General features: G+C 36.8%; 1 protein-coding gene across 1 annotated transcript in view; it reads left to right on the top strand.

The window, feature by feature from the left end:
- The first annotated feature begins 711 nt into the window (after positions 1-711).
- The window catches only part of LOC139739550 (gelsolin-like protein 2), a 75,786-nt gene continuing 57,690 nt past the window's right edge, over positions 712-18,807 (top strand). Inside the window, exon 1 of the mRNA XM_071650153.1 lies at positions 712-847. The gene's annotated coding sequence lies outside the window, so the exon portion shown is untranslated. The remainder of the gene's footprint in view (positions 848-18,807) is intronic.

The raw sequence follows: 18,807 nt of genomic DNA, 5'->3' as shown, positions 1-18,807 counted from the left end.
CATGTGTATTCAAATGTTATGTGTTGGAAATGAAATAAAACGAAATAAAACGAAAACAAAACTTCAACATTTCTATCACTTTCTTCTTTCCCATAAAAAGCCTGCCAATATAATTTCCCTCATGTTAATACTCTATTCGTTTTAGTTGATGGGACCTGGAGTCGATTGGAGTGTACATTCACTGTTACATGTAATTCCGCTCCAGTTCAAATATAGATCGTACAAATGGTTTAGACTAAAATATACACGATGATTCTTTTTATGGCACAATAGACATCAAAATCAAGAAACTCGGCTTTTGTGCGGTTGAAAGCCATTAACATGAGGAAGTATAGGCTGCCTTTCAATATTTTGCAATGAAGTATAAAATGATTTAAAGCATTTGATGTAATAAGAACAGAAGTAAGGTATGATTAGTAATTCAGACTTTATCGGGATTCTTGGTACATCGGGATGCAAGTGATACAGCAATGATTGTATTTGTCTCTTATTCTATCATGTGCTGTTTGTAGTTTTTAGCTGTAAAGAAATAAATATGCGATCACAGTTAGAAATAATATTCCTGTAGCTTTTCCTGCGCCTTTGCAGATATTTAAAACAAAATTGCCCTACGTGACAAAACGACTTTTATTAAAACTAGATAGACCGCTTTATCTCTAGCAATCGATCCTAGCTAGGCGTGCTCTCGATCTCAACTCCTGCACCAGACGGCAACGAAAAAAATCAGTCGCCCGACCCCACCTGTTATGCTATCTCCCATCTTCACCCGGCGTGCCTGCTACATTCCACCCTTCACGAAGCCGAAGAAGCAGAACCGCTGGCCTACGTACAAGTCCTGATTTAAGAGGTTTGTTACTTTGATTTCTTCCCATTTACTGTCGTTGTAGTTTCTAGTAGATAACAGAGGTTGAGAAGATAAACTTGACTTTTCATCGTAAGAAGAGCGCTGATATATCCCCCTTTTTTGACGGAATATGTACCCTGTAATCTTCATGCACACCTTGGCTTGCATGTCGCGGTCACACGCGTACCCTAGCGCATTCGCAGGGCTTCTGCACCTGCAACAGTAATTCTGTGTCAAGCTTGATGGAGCACATTTTCTGTCCGTACATAAAACCTCTTGTGGTCACAACTGTTGAGGACTCGAAGATGACAAATACTCGAGTATTTTCATCTTTAGTTGCTGTGCTTTGACAAACATTTCATCTAAGGACAAGGTGACCAAATCTGAATAGAGAACCAACGTTTCATTAAGTTGAGTCTTTTTCAGTGAAATAGTTCCGAGCTTGGTAACTGTGAATTACACTGTTACCATTAATGTTTTCACTGTGTTGATCTTGACATTACCAAAAAGTCTGATTAAACTGTACATATTTGTGTCCAGTCAGGTGTTTGTCACTTGCCTGACCATGAATACAAAGTGGCATATTAGCTTTGTAGTGTTTCAAATTCTATGCAGGATCAAAAGAAAAGAAAAAGATAATCACGAAAAGAGAAGGAAATACAGTCATTGACAGTATGAGCAGTATATACACGTATATGTCACTGAGATTACTCCCATTTTTCTTCCATGCATGCACTTCCCATGGTGCATGAGATGATGTAGACAGAAAAATCCGTCTGGCTGGAGGAGTTTTTTCTTTCATTATTTTGTGGCATTTAGGGCTCTCCTCCGTAGATATTTACTAGAGGATTCCATGAAGCCAGATGCAGTCTCCACGAAATATATCCCCGACAAGATACAGACTGATCTTTCAGTCAAGAGATGATGCTCCTTCAATGCAAAATAAATCTTTAGACTCAGGACATATCTTCTGAGTAGCTTCAGACAGGAATCAGAAAATACTTTATAGTATATTTGTATGTTAGCAGAAGAACCAACTACATTTAGTGGACAGGCCTTTACAAATTGTAGTTCTACATACTGTATGTATTATCCATGATCTATGATCTTAGATATTTCACTGCCAATTAGAATTTTTCTTTATTGGGCCAATGATGACATGTTTAGGGTCTTTGTTTTGTTTGTTTGTCTGTTTGCTTTTTTGTAAGTAGGCAAGTTTTGAAAACAGGGCAAATTAGAAAACCTAATGAAGATCAAGCTTGTGAAGAGGATGCACTAAGGGATTACAGTTACCATGGCAACAGCAGTGTTGTCATAGCCAGGTTGTTGCAATCAACTTTCAAGTTGTAACCATACAAATAGTTTATATGGCAGCCACTTGGGCAATTCACTATGGGCATTTAATGTTTGTCACCATGGTTTTAAATGTTTGTTACCATGGTAACTGCATGTTCAGCAGTTGCAACCATTTTTTTTAAACAACTTGTTGTACATGATGCGAGAAACTGTGGTCAGGGATCAGTCAATCGCCAGATCCCTGAAAGGTCTTGCATGCTAATGCATTCCACAGACAATTCTTAGAGGTTGGTGTGCTTCCTGAACGTATCAGCGTCAGCAGCACAACATTTAAACACTCCTTTTCAATCAATAATTCTTGAAAATCTGATATTGGTGCTTTTTACTTGAATTTTACTGCCAAAAGTTTGATTTATTCATTCAAGTACCTAATCCAGGGACAATCTCACAAAACAGGTCCCGAGACATATTAGGTGCATGCTTTAAGAAAAAGTCGAGCAGCAAAGTTGAAAAGTTTTGTAATTGATAGGTGATGTTAGGTTCACAAAGTTAAGATTTTGATACCTTTTTGACACTAACAGATTTTAAAGAGTGCGCATCAAACTGCAAATGAAAACAATCTTCATAGATTTCTTTACACAAAGCAGAAATGGATTGTAGACTGTTATCATGTAATAAAGCTGATGATTAGCCTAAATAATAAAAACTTCATGAAGTACTGTACTTCTAGTAGACAAAGGTCAAGCCTAATATATTTTCTTCATCCTTAGTTTGTTGAGAGTGTGGTATATTAAAAGAAGTGTTGTTTTTTTTTCTCAGTGAATACCTTTGAATACATGTATCTATCCTTGTGGCAAGATTGTTATTTTGATGTGCCCTGTGGGTTGACAATATAGAATACATTGGAAACCTTTTGGGCTTGAGTTAAATATTAATTTTGTTGACCCTGTTACAACTATTAAAAAAAATCGTGCGTAGACATTATACACAAGATGGTAATCACTGATAATATCAGAGTATTTCTGTAATTTCTAGTGCCGTTAAAAAACAAAGAAAGATTTCTCTCTTTGACTGTAATACTGTATACTCCATTGTAGACTGCAAAAAAAAGAAGAAAAAAAGACAGGGATTTATCATCTTGTTTTACAATGTAATTTGAAGAGCCACTTAGAAGAACAGTTGTACAACTAGATATTACTGTGTTACAATTTATGGTTAACATTATTTGTACATCATGCGATATAGTATTAAAATGTTTTAACATCAAAATATCATTATATTATATTCATTTTTTTTAAAACACTAAACAATCCTCAGGCTGGAAAAAACACGCTGAAGTTTTCACAATAAACCTGCTCAGTGGCATTTATGAATTTCCCTTCAGAGCTTAAATTGGAATTGTTTCCCAATAAAGTGGGTAATGTGATGTATGTATGTCGAGGTAAGATGGTGCACAGATGTAGGTTGGCTCGAGTACTCGCAGGTCAGACAGTCTGCTTTTTTTCCGCTTTACTCAGTGGTGCAACATGGCAGAAATTTGAACAGGAAACCGTGAAGGGGCCAGTTTAAATTGGCAGCGGAAACATGGGGTGAAAAGGGGACCCATGGTTTTTAAAGGTGTACCTCATTTGGTCACTTAAAGGATGACTTTGCTCCCATAACTCTTTGAATTTATTCGATTGTGTGAAGAGTTGACTTTAACTCATTTGATTTGACATGTAACATAAAGTTTAGAAGGAATGCAAACCATACATTTGTTTTTAGTATTTGATAAGTCTTTCAAACATGGTAAGGTGATCCTATTGAATATGAAAGCAAACTTATGATAACCCTTATTTGTTTAATCCTTTGGATGGAACTATAGACTTGCGCTCCATTTTAGACTTGAGCATCATTCACATGATTGAACAGTATCGAGATCACTGTTTATCTTGGTCAAACTGAATGTTACTGAATTGACGTCATACGTGTACAAGCCCTGGACGCTGTCAGAGGAATAAAACCCACAGGTGCTATAGATGCTATCAAAGTCCTTACACTTTGACCCTCAGTCAGACACACATTTGTTTGATAATTGGGTGATACCTTGTTGACAGAGCAGATAATAGATAAGGCATCCCTTCTGTGTGCAGCCGATTGTACTTATCCAATTACCAAATAACCCCAAAGTCTTTTTTACCTGAGGAATTTCAGTTCAGCTGCTGTAAAAGAGTGGCTTTTTATTCACAAACTTTATGATGAATCACATAGTGATTACATTAAAGTGGAATCCATTGAGATTAGTGTAGTTATTCCTTTTCACAATTCTTTCCGTTGCCCATTAGATTTCATTCCAGCGTGGTTGTTACGTGAATGACACAGGTTATGTTTGACAGCTCAAACTTCCTTTCTTTTTTTTCAAAGCAAGAAAAAGGAGAATAGAGGGAAATGAGAAAAGAAAAATATGTCCACAATGTCATTTTCAGATATAAAGAGCTAATTTTTGTTGTTGTTGGGAGACATCCTGAATGTACTTAGAATAAGGGCTACTTCCTTCAAAATAATGTATGTCAGTTTTATTTTGTCTTGTCTCATAAAAGTGCTAAAATAACGAATGATTTACAGTAAGAACAAATGGATGATAATTAATTCATTCTTCTCCTATTGAGTTTAGAATGACACTTTCAACTTCTCTCCCCTTTTATGTAGTGTTGTGACATTAGGTCTGTAATATGAAATTGTACTACCATACCATGTAGATCATATTTTAGATGTATAATCTATGATCAGACCTGGCCAGCCTCCTGTCAAGAAAATTGGAGAAATGTGACCCTCAAATACTTCTATAGATTTATGTGGGTTTTATCATTCACTTTTAGCAAGTAAAGTAAAGACGTGAAAAGGGGAAATAAACTAGCAAATTGCGTTTTCCACCTTTACCCCGTGTGGCTCCACCCACATAATCTATGGCCAACACCTCCTTTAGTAAATAGTTTGGACAAGAAGGCATACAATGTCATGACTTGCTATGGACACATCCCAATAGCTTGTATTGTAACTAATGAATTGATGTACTTTGCAGTGACTTGGGAAAGTCTACATGTATAGTGTGATGTTGGATGGTGTAGATGCATATTGGTAGACTACACGTAAAAAGCTATCAGTAGGAATGTCAAAGTTTTGCTTTCATTTAACACAATTATTTTGAGGAGGATATCATTACTACTGAACATGTGAGAATGATTTTTAAAAAAATGTATACAGAAGTTTTCAAAACCACTCGGGTAAATTTGTAAATGAGTATGTTTGTTGTCAGTACTATTACTTGCAGTCTGAATCATTATTGGAAGTGTCAATAATATTTTCTTTTGAACTCTGTAATGATGAATCATACCAGCGTTTGATTTTAAGTAACAATTGACATATATTCTAGTTTGAAAATTCCTTTTGCAGCAGTGATTACATGTAGATGTGTGATACTTGATGTACACTTTCTCTGCAAGTTTGTTTCATTTTTTTATATGGCAAATTGCATTTTTAAAATATGTCGAGTGGCCAGTGCATATCGCTAGTTAGCACAGTCATCGTGGGACAGAATTAGTCCAATCGAGTGTGATGGTGATTGCTGTGTGTGTGTGAAAGTCAGAAAATGATTGGCAATCTGATTCTATTTTGAAATGCTTGTCTTCATTTGCAGTTTCTCAGTGTTTTGTTACAGGGGCTCCCACAGAAGTATATCAGTTGTTGGGTGTGGTTAGCTAGTTGTGATCATATAATGAGCAGTAAGCATTCACAGAAGTTGGCAGTGGCTTGCCCAAATATGGTCGTATCCAAGGGTGCATGCACCCACGCTAAGTGTGTAGGTGTTGAATGAAAACGAGGGAGGAACAAGATGGGGGCACACTAGTGATTACACCTCACACAAATATGTCAGACGTTGAATCAGTACTATAATACAAATATTCAGAGTGTATTTGTTAACCTACATTGTAATTAGCAAAACATGCATCAACTCATATGGGAGGGGTCGGTTGATAGTGAACAGCCCTCCCAAATCCTAACAAATTTTGCTACTACAGCTGTATGTCTGTATATCCACACTCAGTCTATATGTGAATGGCAGCACAGGAAGAATTGAAAATATATATATGCGTATTCTTTTATCTTGAGTGCTAAATAGTCCTATAGCCGATGGGATCTGCAAGACAATGTACCATTACCAAGTGGTAGGTGATTTTGGGCAGGTATCATACTTAGACTCTCTATGCTGACAAATTATGTAAAAGCTGCACGTGTGTGGCATCTTGACCAAGTAGACCATGTTATTATTACCAGTCTTCTGTGTAGATGATGGGCACACAGTACCACATACTAATAGTTAGAATCCTCATGTACATTGTATGATTAATAAACACTTGTATGTATGACCTGTGAGGGTTTTGTGTAGAGTTGACAAAGATAGTCACTCATTTAGAATACTTCAACAGCCGTACAGCAAAGGACATATAGATTGATGATAGTAATCTCACAATTTTAATGCACATTGAGGGTAAATAAATGTGACTTCTGCAAAGCTGTGCTATAGGTCAAGACTTCAGTACACTTCTTCCCACAGTTTTGCCCATGCATTAGATTGCATTTTAAATAAATGGATAATTTTTTTTGGGGGGCAAGGAGTTCACCAAGACATGTGCAAGTGAAGACTACAAACAAATTAAAAGAAAGCCAGCCATCTTGCGCATCGCTGAAAGTCATGCGAGCATCATAAATCTCCCACTGTTACATAACATTTATGGGTCGCTGAGTTTTGTGAATGGAGGGTTACACGAAGCTGCAGCCTGCCCTTTTTGTCTTGGCACAAATGGGGGATAGCGGGACTTGAATTAAGACCTTGTGTAGAGACTAAAAATCAATGTTTCCCCATCAGGAAGTGCATTCCATAGATGTTGGTACACCTGTGCAGTTGATACTAATGTTTGCAGCCATGATCATACATAACTGTAGGCCCGGATGCTTGTCTGTGTGGACTATCCTACATCTTTTTATTTTTATTTTCCGCCCAATAGAAAATTAATCCATTCCACTCCAGTTCATATATGGTAAAGTAAACATATACTACAGATAATATGCACAGAGTCCAAAGAGCTGCTCACATATTTGTATTTCACCTATTCAGAATGCACCTTGGTCCTTGGAGTGATAAGTGAAGTATAAACATATAGGAAATTAAACATACCTTACTGATAATGCAATGTACAGTATGTCCCAAAAGAATTACAATCAGATTTTCGTATTGATAACACCCAGTATGATTAAACTGTCTAAATGCTACTTCAGGATCTTAAGATATAACATCTTAGCTCTGTTTTGCAGAAAACCCCATTCAGTTTGGTTAGGCGGTCACAGAGAAATGTGGATTGTTGTAAAGCATGTCATGAGTCTGATTCTTCCAAGTTTAGCACTCCGATGCTCTCGTGTATGAATACCATAGACAGAACTTGGAGGGAAGAGATTCTTGACATCCTCTACAAAATTCCTCATTTCTCTTTGACCACTGAAGCAAATCGAATGGGGTTTTCTGTAAGATGTGGGCAATGAGTTATAGTTTCATACCCTGAATTTGTATTCAGATTGATTCACTAATTTTAAAGATATCAGTGCGGAGGGTCCCTTTTTAATTTTTTTTTTTTGACATACGGTATTGTTTTATCTAAAGATGACTGAAGATTGCGCATTTTCTGCGATAATATTTAAAGGAAATTCGACAATGATCGAATGCTGTCATAAATCTCTCAGACAAATACATTGCTGTGATTTGTTAAAATACAAATATATGAGTATTATTGGCATAATTTGACTGCCAACTGACCTTGCCATCATGAAAATTTCAGCTCATTCATACAGTGTTGTCATTCTGTTCTGTAAGGTGGGGGTATAATGGTGTCTACTTACAGACAGTATTTGCAGGCTCAAGCAGTGTGCATCACAAATTCCCACACAAAAACCTAACAATTGATGTGTGACTAAAATATGGGATGCTTATAAAGCAAAGCTTGACTGCATAGACAATCATGTGATTATACAACCACAGTTTGTATTTGCAGGTTGTTGTTTGGATTGAACATGTCTGCATGAGCAAGAAAAATATATGATGTGCTTATTGTAGATGTGTGAGTTTCCATGCAAGAATTTGCACTAGTGATAACTGATAATAATGTATAAAGATATAAAGCTCTCGGTATAGTTCTAAATTCTGTATTGGATGTCAAACTGCCATTTTGTTTATATACACATTTTGATTGATCGTACTTTCAGACTTGAGCAAATAGCTTTGTATAAAATCCCCTCCCCCATCTCATGAGAAGAAAAAATCATAGGAAAATTGCAAAGCAGTACATGGTAAAACTTTGATTGTGACAAACAGAAACAGCACATAACCTTTTTATTGTAGTTGTGTACCGAGTGTACGTGTTATTGCATCAGGTGCTAAACATAAAATAGTAGTGTACCATCGAACTTGCACTGCCTGACTTTTTCAAAACGTGCCACTCTTCAACGACATGTTATTAGCAACTATGTAAGCACTTACATGTACAGTAGTCTGTGACCATTCCATAGAAGGGGCATTCATGAGGGCAGCAATAGATAGTCTCAAATAAGTTACCACGTAAATGGTCATGGAACTCTTTCCATTAGGATACAATTATTCCATTAGTGTTATATTAATGTAAACAGCTGTTAGTGTTGCAATTGTTTTAAAGTACCCAATTTTGAATACAAAAACAGAAACACAAACAAACAAACCTGAAAGTTTTGTAGGTAAAGTAAAGTATTACTGCCGTTTATATTGGTCTAAATTACACTTGGGGAAATAGTTATCTTCCTGTCCATGTGAATGGGCCTAAATTCGGAACATTTTTAGAGTAGTATTACATTTAAAAAAGACAAGAATTCTTGGATTTCTTTTTATTGATTTATGGAGAAATATTCTTTTAAAGGATACACTGATTTTGTGTGAATGAAGTAAAAGAACAAGTACATGAATGAAATTGGACAAATTAAAGAGGGAAAATGGAAATTTACCGTAATATAAGCTTGGGTTTAATAGTAATTATATCTCGAGTTATAGAAGAGATACGTAAGTCACCTTGACAGATATAGTAGGAATCAGGTGGTCAGTGTGTTCTTTTGTCCTTTCTTTTCTTTTTTTTTTTTTGCTGGCTACATGTCATTCATGTGTGCATTCATTGTACTCTCAAGTTAGCTCCAATTTACATGCTGGTTCAAAGGCAAGATTTGAGAATGACTTTTCCATTAATCAAATAAAGATTTTGTTAATGGAATAATGAAGTGGGACTGTGGCACTTGTTTGACCTACAAATTAAAGCAATTAAGATGCTTAATGAGTCATGCTGCCCTATAAAATCTTATGTTTGTTCTAGATCCCTTCCGACTGAAGGAAAGTTGGTGTTACAACTCAACAATTTGTAGTTTCAAGACACCTGAGCCAGAGCACTGTGTATCATATTACAATGTTTTGACAATCTTTACTCTGTCATACATACATATATACTGAATTCAATTTACTGAGCATTTAGTTTTTTTATGTCATGATGGCTCTTTATTCATTACTCATCATATTTTGGGTTCATGATCACCCATCATGGCAGAAAGAGATGAGACTGTTACAGCACTTGTAGATGTGCTCTGTCTTGGTTGCCCATAATTTGGTCCTACCAGGGAGGTGGAAAGAGACCTCCCTGGTCCTACAAAATTCTGTGAAGCTTCATGTCATGTAGAAAGGTGCTAGAAAAGCATTCTTGCTCTTGTGCTCAGGGCAATTGAAACTCAATGTCAGGCAAGTAATATTTATATTGTTATTATGCCTGTTCAGTGAGAGAAACATGTTATCTCATAAGGCCCTCATTGTACACTGTGGTTTCTTAAATTTATCATAGATATTCTACAAATGCTCAATCTCACATAAAGTATACTTGTTATGGTTTAAGTTTATACACATACAATCTGCATTTGTGTAGCATAAGATAAAGTCTGCTGTGTAGATCTTTATTGAATGCAAAATGCAGATTGCAAACAGCACTGAGTTGAAAGGCAAAACTAGAAGAGGAGATGAATCAATGTATCATTAAACAAAAGAAGAAAAAGGTACTGTCAGGTAAAAAAAAAACCCAGTCTCTAGATAAAAAAAAGAAGAGAAAATATATAAAATATTAGACCAACTTGCCAGCTGCTAGTGGGCTCGCCATAACTGGCATATGACCATAGTAGGCACTGTGGTATCCACACACAGAACAGCTATGCACACGCATACAACACACACTTACGCACAGCTCATTTGCATGTGACAAAAAATAGTGTGACCTTCGTATTTATGCCCTATTAGTGCCAGATGAATGCATCCACACACCATGATGGGTTGGGATGTTTTGGAAGGCAGCTAGGAGCCATCGAACTTGGATCTCCTGCGAATTTACACTTTAGTGATCCCCACCATCATTTTATATTTGATGGGTGGTAAATATTGATGGTTTTAACACTTCTTGTCTGTGTCCAGTGGATTTCATGGGATGTATGTCCATGATTCTTTTAGCATTGATTATCCACTGTATATTGATATCAGTAAACTCGTTACACGTCAGCCTTGATCTGGGGAATATTACAAATCATATGTCGCAGGGAAACTATCACTACCTAGTCATTTCTCATCAATGTATTAGTGTCAGCCATCGCCCATACGATGTATATCTCCATAATTGCAGCTAGGCAGAGAAAAAGGGCTAGGTGTTGGCAATGCTCACCAATAAAGGGCTTTTAAAGACCCAGTAGCATGGACAAACATGGAAGGGGCGATGGAATTGATCTTCATTCGCCGCCCTCCAGGATACATACGTGTACAAAAACCACGATGTCCGTCAGAGAACATGCGCATCAAAGCATATGGTTGTCGCAACTGTTGACGCTAACTGAAATTCCTCAGCTGTATGCATACTTCAAAGAGATCAGTTATAAAGCTGTTCACAATTCATTGATACAGGGAGTTTCACATACAAGTATAGGCGTTTTCACATCAGCCGGATAAAAATCCAAGCTCGAGAAATTTTTCGCGATTGCGAGTTAGCGCGCTATTTCATTTCTTATTCATATCAGCCCGAATTTTTGTCGAGCTAATTTGACAGCTGAGTATGTGCAAACAGCATAAGCAATGTGTGTGCCCTCTCAAAAATTCCTCGTGACTTGTGTGCAGTTTGCCTCGATCGATCGGGTCACACACGCTAGGCATAATGGGATGCATCGCGCTAATTTCTCACATCATCAAATAGCGCGCTACTATCCCGCTATTTCAGAAATTTTCCGAGTTGAACTTGAGAAATTTTCTCGATCAGAGCGATACAATTAGAGCGTTAATTTGTGTTCACATTATCAAATAGCGTGCTATTTCGCTATCGGGAAAATTTCCCAAGTCAGAAAATAGCGCGCTTTTTCGAAACATTGGGCTGATGTGAACACGCCTAATATATCTGAGTTGGGCCAGCCTTCCCACTCAATGTTCTCCCATTGTTACGAGGTCTTTAAAGGGATCGTATAGTTTTGGTTGAGACCTAACTTCAGGTTTCTAAAATTTTTTTGGTGAGATAATGAGAAACCTCTTATGAAATATGAAAGAGCGTGTAATTCTATGAGGAATTCAACGTTTATTTGATGAAAATTGGTTTTGAAATGGCTGAGATATATCCCAAAAAGAGTGATTCTAATAACATGTGAGACCCACACTTTATTGCGATTGCTTTGTTTTACTTTGTTTTTGGATGTTTCAGTCATTCCAAACCCGATTTTCATCAAATAAACTTTGAATTCTTCTTAAAATGGTACGCTCTGTACTGTATCATAAGTGTTTTCTTGGTATCTCGCAAAAAAGTTAGAAGCCCAATTCTCATCTCCACCAATACTGTACCATCCCTTTAAGTCTGGGGTAAGCTTGTCAACACTGACACATGCACATCTTGCCATTAGCGTGTAGCTACAGGTTGCCCAATGAAAACATAATGATATGACACATACGTTTAGGTGCAAGTTTATGTTACACAGTGTCGAACATATTGATCTTTTTTTCTGCCACATGACACTAATCATATTGGTTGAACTCTTCACCTTTTTTTAACAACAGGTATTCTGTTTATTTATATTCTGGCTTTGAGATCCTGTTTCAGTTAGGGAAATTTTGGGGTACAGTACCAAGCTTCTGTTATATTGTATGCACAAAACTAATTTTCTGGTCTTATGGAAAGATGTTCATCCACATTAGCCCCTTGAAAGCAAGGGCAGTAATGACAGGCTAGACTTCAGTCTATGGGAGGAATCTTCCTGGAAGAAACTGTTGACTGGTTACAAGCACATTTTTTTTTTTTTTTAAATGTAGGAACGATATCTACAGACCTTATAGGAGCAGTCTGAATTCTTCAGCAATGTGCTATACACTTCATGGAGTATTTGATCTGTAGATACAATTTAATGATTTCATTATTATTGAGTTCATTACCAAAATAACTATAATGATATTAACCAATAACAAAACTGTCACAGTAAAAGTATACAGACGTACATTATTGGCCAAGAGGAATAAAGAAGGTAATGCATTTTGTGTCAGGGCCGGGCCTGTGTGTATGATGAAAATATATGCATTCTGTAGGACTTAACCAAAAATCACCTGTTCGTGTTCGTGATTCAGGTGAACACTGTCACCTATGGCAAAGCATTCCTGCTTCTACTCTTCCCTTTCCGTGAAGGAACATGGAAGGGACAAAGGGGGATACAAAATTATGAAGCTACAACATGACTATTACCTGATATTTTTCCTTTGCACACAGGGACCAGAGTTCATGAACAGAATACATGTATGTCTTTATACGACTGTGGAGTATCGGCTCAAAGCAACATACTTCTGTTATGTGTGTATTTATAGAGCCAGTAAACACTTTCAGGATGCCGTTGTGTTCCATGTCAAACAGATGGTCAGATTTCATTTGCCAGACTCTCCTCTCAATTCTGGGTAGAGTGATCCTATGGTTCGCATTTATCAGCTACAAAGTGTGCAACCTTATCGCTAGGTAGGAGATGGCATAAGGTTACAATCCCCTGTGTGTGCTTGCTGCTCCCACTGAATAGCACAGAGCTGCAAAACCTGAGGAGTCTGAATGGCACATACTTATAAAAAATACGTACTTTGAGAGAGGAAAAAGTAGTAAGAAAAGATCAATTCATAGCAAAGAGGCTGAGCAAACAAAGGTTACTCTGCTATATTTTTCCAAGCTCCTCTAGGGCAATATTTTTTCTTCAGCTTTAATTGTACTAAAGATGCTATCATACAGTCACCCTTGTGATAGCTAAAGATGTGACTGTAGGAAATACTGTGGGATGTCCACAGCTGCTACCGTGGGGTCGAGTTAGCACCTTACGTCTACAGTTTGTTGACATGTAGGTCAACTTTTGTGAAGGTCAAAGGCTTTCCGGCTTCCGCTCAAATGATTCAGTTCCTGTAAGATGTGCCGTGAGTTAAGGTGTGTAACGCCACACCATGTTCAAGAAGGCTTCAAGAGATAGAGTGATATCCAATGAAAAGGATTATAAAGGTTTCATGAAAGCAGGACATGAGATGATAAAGAGGTAGAGAATTTTACATTTTCAAATGTTTCACCACATATCTTGGAATTGCAAAGAGCGATGTTTTCATCACCTCTCAACTCTCCAGTTGGCTTATATTGACAAAACAAAAGAAATGTTATCAAAATCTTAGTTTTGGTGCAATATAGCAAATGCAATGTCGTTTCCTCTAGAAAGCATTGTTGCTTATTGTGAATTGGACTCAAAACCACAATGGTTTGATTCTCTCTATTCAATGCAGCTTCCCCATGTTTCTTGCTGTTTAGTCCTTGCTACATCTTCGATCATTTGTGTGCCGCTGTATGTGTGGGTGTTTGCTTCTTTGTGCACCCATTATTATACTTTTTGTGTGTTTATTTGTATTTCAAATTAATGGAGCAGCCCACATCTCTACAATCTTGTCTTTTCCAATTAATACAATAATTTTGTTGAAGTAGTTTGACATTATATGCACATGCATATCTTTTTTTTTCTGCTGTTTTCAAATGTAGGCCTATATGTTCATATTGTATTAAATCAACTTTTTATTTTATTCTAATGAATGTATGATATTGGAAATCAAATTTGATTTGAATTGATTTGAACTGATACAAAGGATACACTAAATTGATCCTGTTTCAAGAAAGAAACTTTTATTAAGATTTGTATACTGTTTAGTGGGAGACTTGCAACTAACATACATAACTGACATATTTTATGTCCAATTTTGGTGAAATCTCCACCATTTTATTTAGCTAATACATGTCTAACCAGGTTATGATATTTTGTATGTCTTTATTCTGCACTTGATATAAAAAACAGAGTGTGGTTGGAAATGACAAATTCAAGCATTGTCAAGTTTTCCCAAAATTCCCTTAAAAACCACAAGAATCCTCCACATGGCCACAGTTTAGTCCAAGAGGTAAAAAGTGCTGAAATTACACAGCAAATCATGACAATCCCCTTGATTTTCCACAATTCTCAACACTCCATTTGCATCAACACTTTTGCTGTAATTTCAGCAAAACTTGGTAAGTGCATCTCGGAGGGTACTTACTTCTGGAGTACTGATATCAGCAGAACAAGTTTTGCTGTAATTACAGCAAATCTCTTGGACCGTTGCAGATGCACAGTGAACACCATGCAGGTGGGGGTTTTTCCTTGCACACTTTTTTTTTTTGGTCATTTATGTGTTGAAAATAATTGCATTTGGAACAGACTCCTGAATGTATTAAAAGAGACTTAAAGGAAACCAAAACCCAACAAGAAATGTGGATTGAGTGAAAGCAGCAACACTTGTCGAACACATCAGTGAAAGTTTGAGGAAAATCAGAAAATCTGGTGCGAGTGATGAGTTTTTAAAATTGTTGGTGTTGGAACCCCTGGATGAGGAGACTACTAAAGGATATGATGTCATGCGTGGACAACAATATGAAGAAACTGTAAAGGGAATTCCACAAAAAGTCATTTCTCATGAAAATTACTTATTCTATCAACTTGATACTGATATACTAAAGCATGTATATACATTATATTAAGGGTAGTAATTATTCTCCCCTGCTTCCTGAAAGCGTTTAGTCAAGTGCTCTTTCATTATGCTAGAAAAGTGAGTTTTTGTGTAATTCCCTATATTTTCTTTATAGTTGTCCACACATGACATCATAGCCTCAAGTAGACTCCTCATCCAGCGGTTCCAACACCATGTTCTCAAAGGTCTATAGGTCACATATTTATATGTATTTATATTCCAGATGATCACAACTAATGCACATGATCAGCAAGATAGTGTGTCCACTAGATGTTATGGGACCACTACTTTAATTCCATATCAGATCTGCCAGTAGTCATGTCGCCAAGTCACAACCAGCACCTTTTTGGATTCTAACACTCAATTCCAGAATTCAACAGAAATTTCAAACCTTTGCATTTGGAAATTCTTTACAAATTTTTACTGTCAGTCTTATGAAAGTATCATTCCAGTATCATCCAGTAAAACACCATTAGCCATGGTTCCTCTAAAGTCCCATCCTGCTCTTGACACCATTGTACCAACTGTTCATGCTCATTCTGTGTGAATGAGATGAACTGTACAACTGACGGCTTCCATGTCACCATGATATCTTCTTCGTCAGCAATACAGTATTGCCATAGTATGCTGGTTAATTGATGAGTAGCAATACGTCTTGTGGAGTGGCATACATCTCAAAGAAAACGAAGTATACAGATTTCCATATCTGCTAACGCAGGCATGAGGTAGCGCCACATTATTAGTTAACCAGTACTTCACTGTCAATTTTGGCAGGCCAGAATGAGGTATTTTCTCCAGTAAATTTGTCTTCAAAGTCACAACTCCACATAACCAATACTCTGTACTTGTATCTATATGTGGGAACAGGATTGTACTACAAAGTGTAGTCTGCCCAGTTTGGCTGCTATGCATTTGACTACATCAACTTGCACAGTCTACATCCAAGTTCAAGTAGAAAGGCCTACTGTGTAGTTACACAGGGATTAGCTCCTCCACAAACAATCCCTATAAGGATGCAAACATTTTCCTGTTGAAGCAACTACACCTAAAATGCAAGGCCTGGCCTCAGCTAATCCAAACAGTCAACACGTACTTCATAATATGTTGGATAGGCCTACATGTATTAAAAGTGTATGTGAAAAGTGTAGTTACAGTGAAGGCCGGGTACTCTCTTGCATTCTGTGTTGTGTGTGTTTTATAATGAGCAGGGAGGTGAGGCATGTGTCTCACCTGCCTTGTGCAAGAGGACAATATTAGTTTCCAACTATATCACCCTAAAGTGTTACTTAAATAATATATGAAAAATATACAAAAGAATAATAAATGCTCCTTGAAACTTTGTTGTTGTCCAAGTAAATGATAGAATAGAACATTTCTAAACAGCTCCGAAAATCTGTTGAAAATTGTGTTTACCGGTATTTGTAGCATTTCTAAACTAAGTTTAACAAAATTACCTTGGACATACAAAACTATTCTTTATAGCATTTTTGTTGGTCTATGTTGCACACACTGTACACTAATGTGAAAACTTCAGCTATAAAATGCAACTTTCAATAGAAAAGTAGGGCTGCTATCTTTTCTAACCAATGATAAGCTATTCAGATGAACAACAGCATAGATGCCAAGTTCAAAAAAATTTCATGAGTGAGATTTTCATGACTCAGCATCTCGGGGAGCATGCATGTGCATGAGCAAGGGAGCAAAGTGACTGAACAAGGGGAGGATGTTGAAGGAGGGTGTCTGCCCTCCCACGGTAGGGAGCTTTTTCAATTTTTAGCTGGTCCATACTTAAGTGAATATTTCTTACTTATTTTGAAATACAAAAGGTAAATATGCCTTCAATTGCAGCTCTCACTTTAATCCTTTAAGCTATGCTCCCAATGTGTGAGAAACATGGGTGTCATGCGTGAGATTGTGAGACAGACCCGAAATGCTTGAGTCTCACTCACACTGCGTGAGACTTGGTAGCTCTGCAACAGCAAAGTTTCAATGAGCATTCATTATTTGATTTTCATATGTATCTGCGTGTGTTACGCCAAAATTTTTATTCTATCGGCAAAAATTTTACTACATTGCTTCTTTGAAGCAATTTTGGGACAAAGTTATCTCTCATTCAAGTGTTCTACAAAAAGTTTGTATGATATTGGGGTATATAATGCATTGTGGAAAATAAAGGGACATCCCTGTAGTACTAGTGTTTACTGTGAAAGTGCCCATATAGATTTGGCTCAAAAAATATCAAGAGAACATGTCTTTAAAGGGATAGTACAGTTTTGGTGGAGGTGAGAATTGGGCTTTTAAATTTTTGCGAGATACCAAGAAAACACTTATGAAATAGTACAGAGCATACCATTTTAAGAGGAATTCAAAGTTTACTTGATGGAAATCGGGTTTGGAATGACGGAAACATCCAAAAACAAGGTAAAACAAAGCGATCGTGTGAAAGTGTGGGTCCCACACTTTATTAGAATCGCTCTTTTTGGATATCTCAGCTATTTCAAAACCAATTTTCATCAAATAAACGTTGAATTCCTCATAAAATTACATGCTCTTTCATATTTCATTAGAGGTTTTTCATTATCTCACCAAAAAATGTTAGAAATCTGAAGTTAGGTCTCAACCGAAACTGTACAATCCCTTTAAGCTTGTCTTGTATCAAAATAATTAGTTGATATACTATTGGTACATATACATGTATGTATAATTCCCTCCAAACTATACCAAACTAAGGCCTGCTGTCAATGATGACAAGATGTAAAAACGTGCTGACCTGAGTACATACACAGGTATATAATGAGAAAACATGACTTAAGATGATTACATAGCTTGAAATTTATATTGCTTGATCATCATTAGTGTGGTCATGGATAATATTCCTCATTAATATCTGACAGCTTACCTTAGCACCAACCATATCATAATTATGGTCATTTTCTTGCAAATGTCATGGTAGTAAAGATAAACACATATTTTTTTCATAGACTCTTCACTGGGAATAGTCTTTTACTGTGAGAAATATGAGTCTAAACTACAGTTGTACATTAAGCAAATATCTACGGGCTCTTATTTCTACATCATAAACATTCTTTCCTGATTGGTTTGACTGCATTTCAGTTGTTACATAAGATTTCAATCATCTCTAGCGATAATAATAATATTCCACAATGAGGTGAATGACATATGTGTGCACGCTACATTTTGCACTGTTGCCTTCTAATGGACTGGTTTGTGAAGCAATCATACCAGATGCCTGTACTTTTGATGGCTACATGTATAGCTACTCCATGAATATGCTGTTTTCATTTTCTTTGTACATCAGTCTTAGCAAGTACAGTCAGGTTCATTCTGTGCAGTTTAAGCCAAGACCAAACAAACTTGCCAACTTCAAGGACAATAGCTGAGGCAGGAGGGAAGTTTGATTTAACCCTGATTGTGCAAACACCAGTCTCCTGCCATATAGATGTACAGTGTATATTCAGCTCTCTTTCATTAGCTCATGGAA

This window comes from Diadema antillarum, unplaced genomic scaffold (genome assembly GCF_040938485.1).
Source record: "Diadema antillarum isolate AM-2024a unplaced genomic scaffold, OU_Dant_1.0 seq00000807_RagTag, whole genome shotgun sequence".
Lineage (NCBI taxonomy): Eukaryota > Metazoa > Echinodermata > Echinoidea > Diadematoida > Diadematidae > Diadema > Diadema antillarum.
This window is presented reverse-complemented; position numbering and strand designations above follow the sequence as displayed.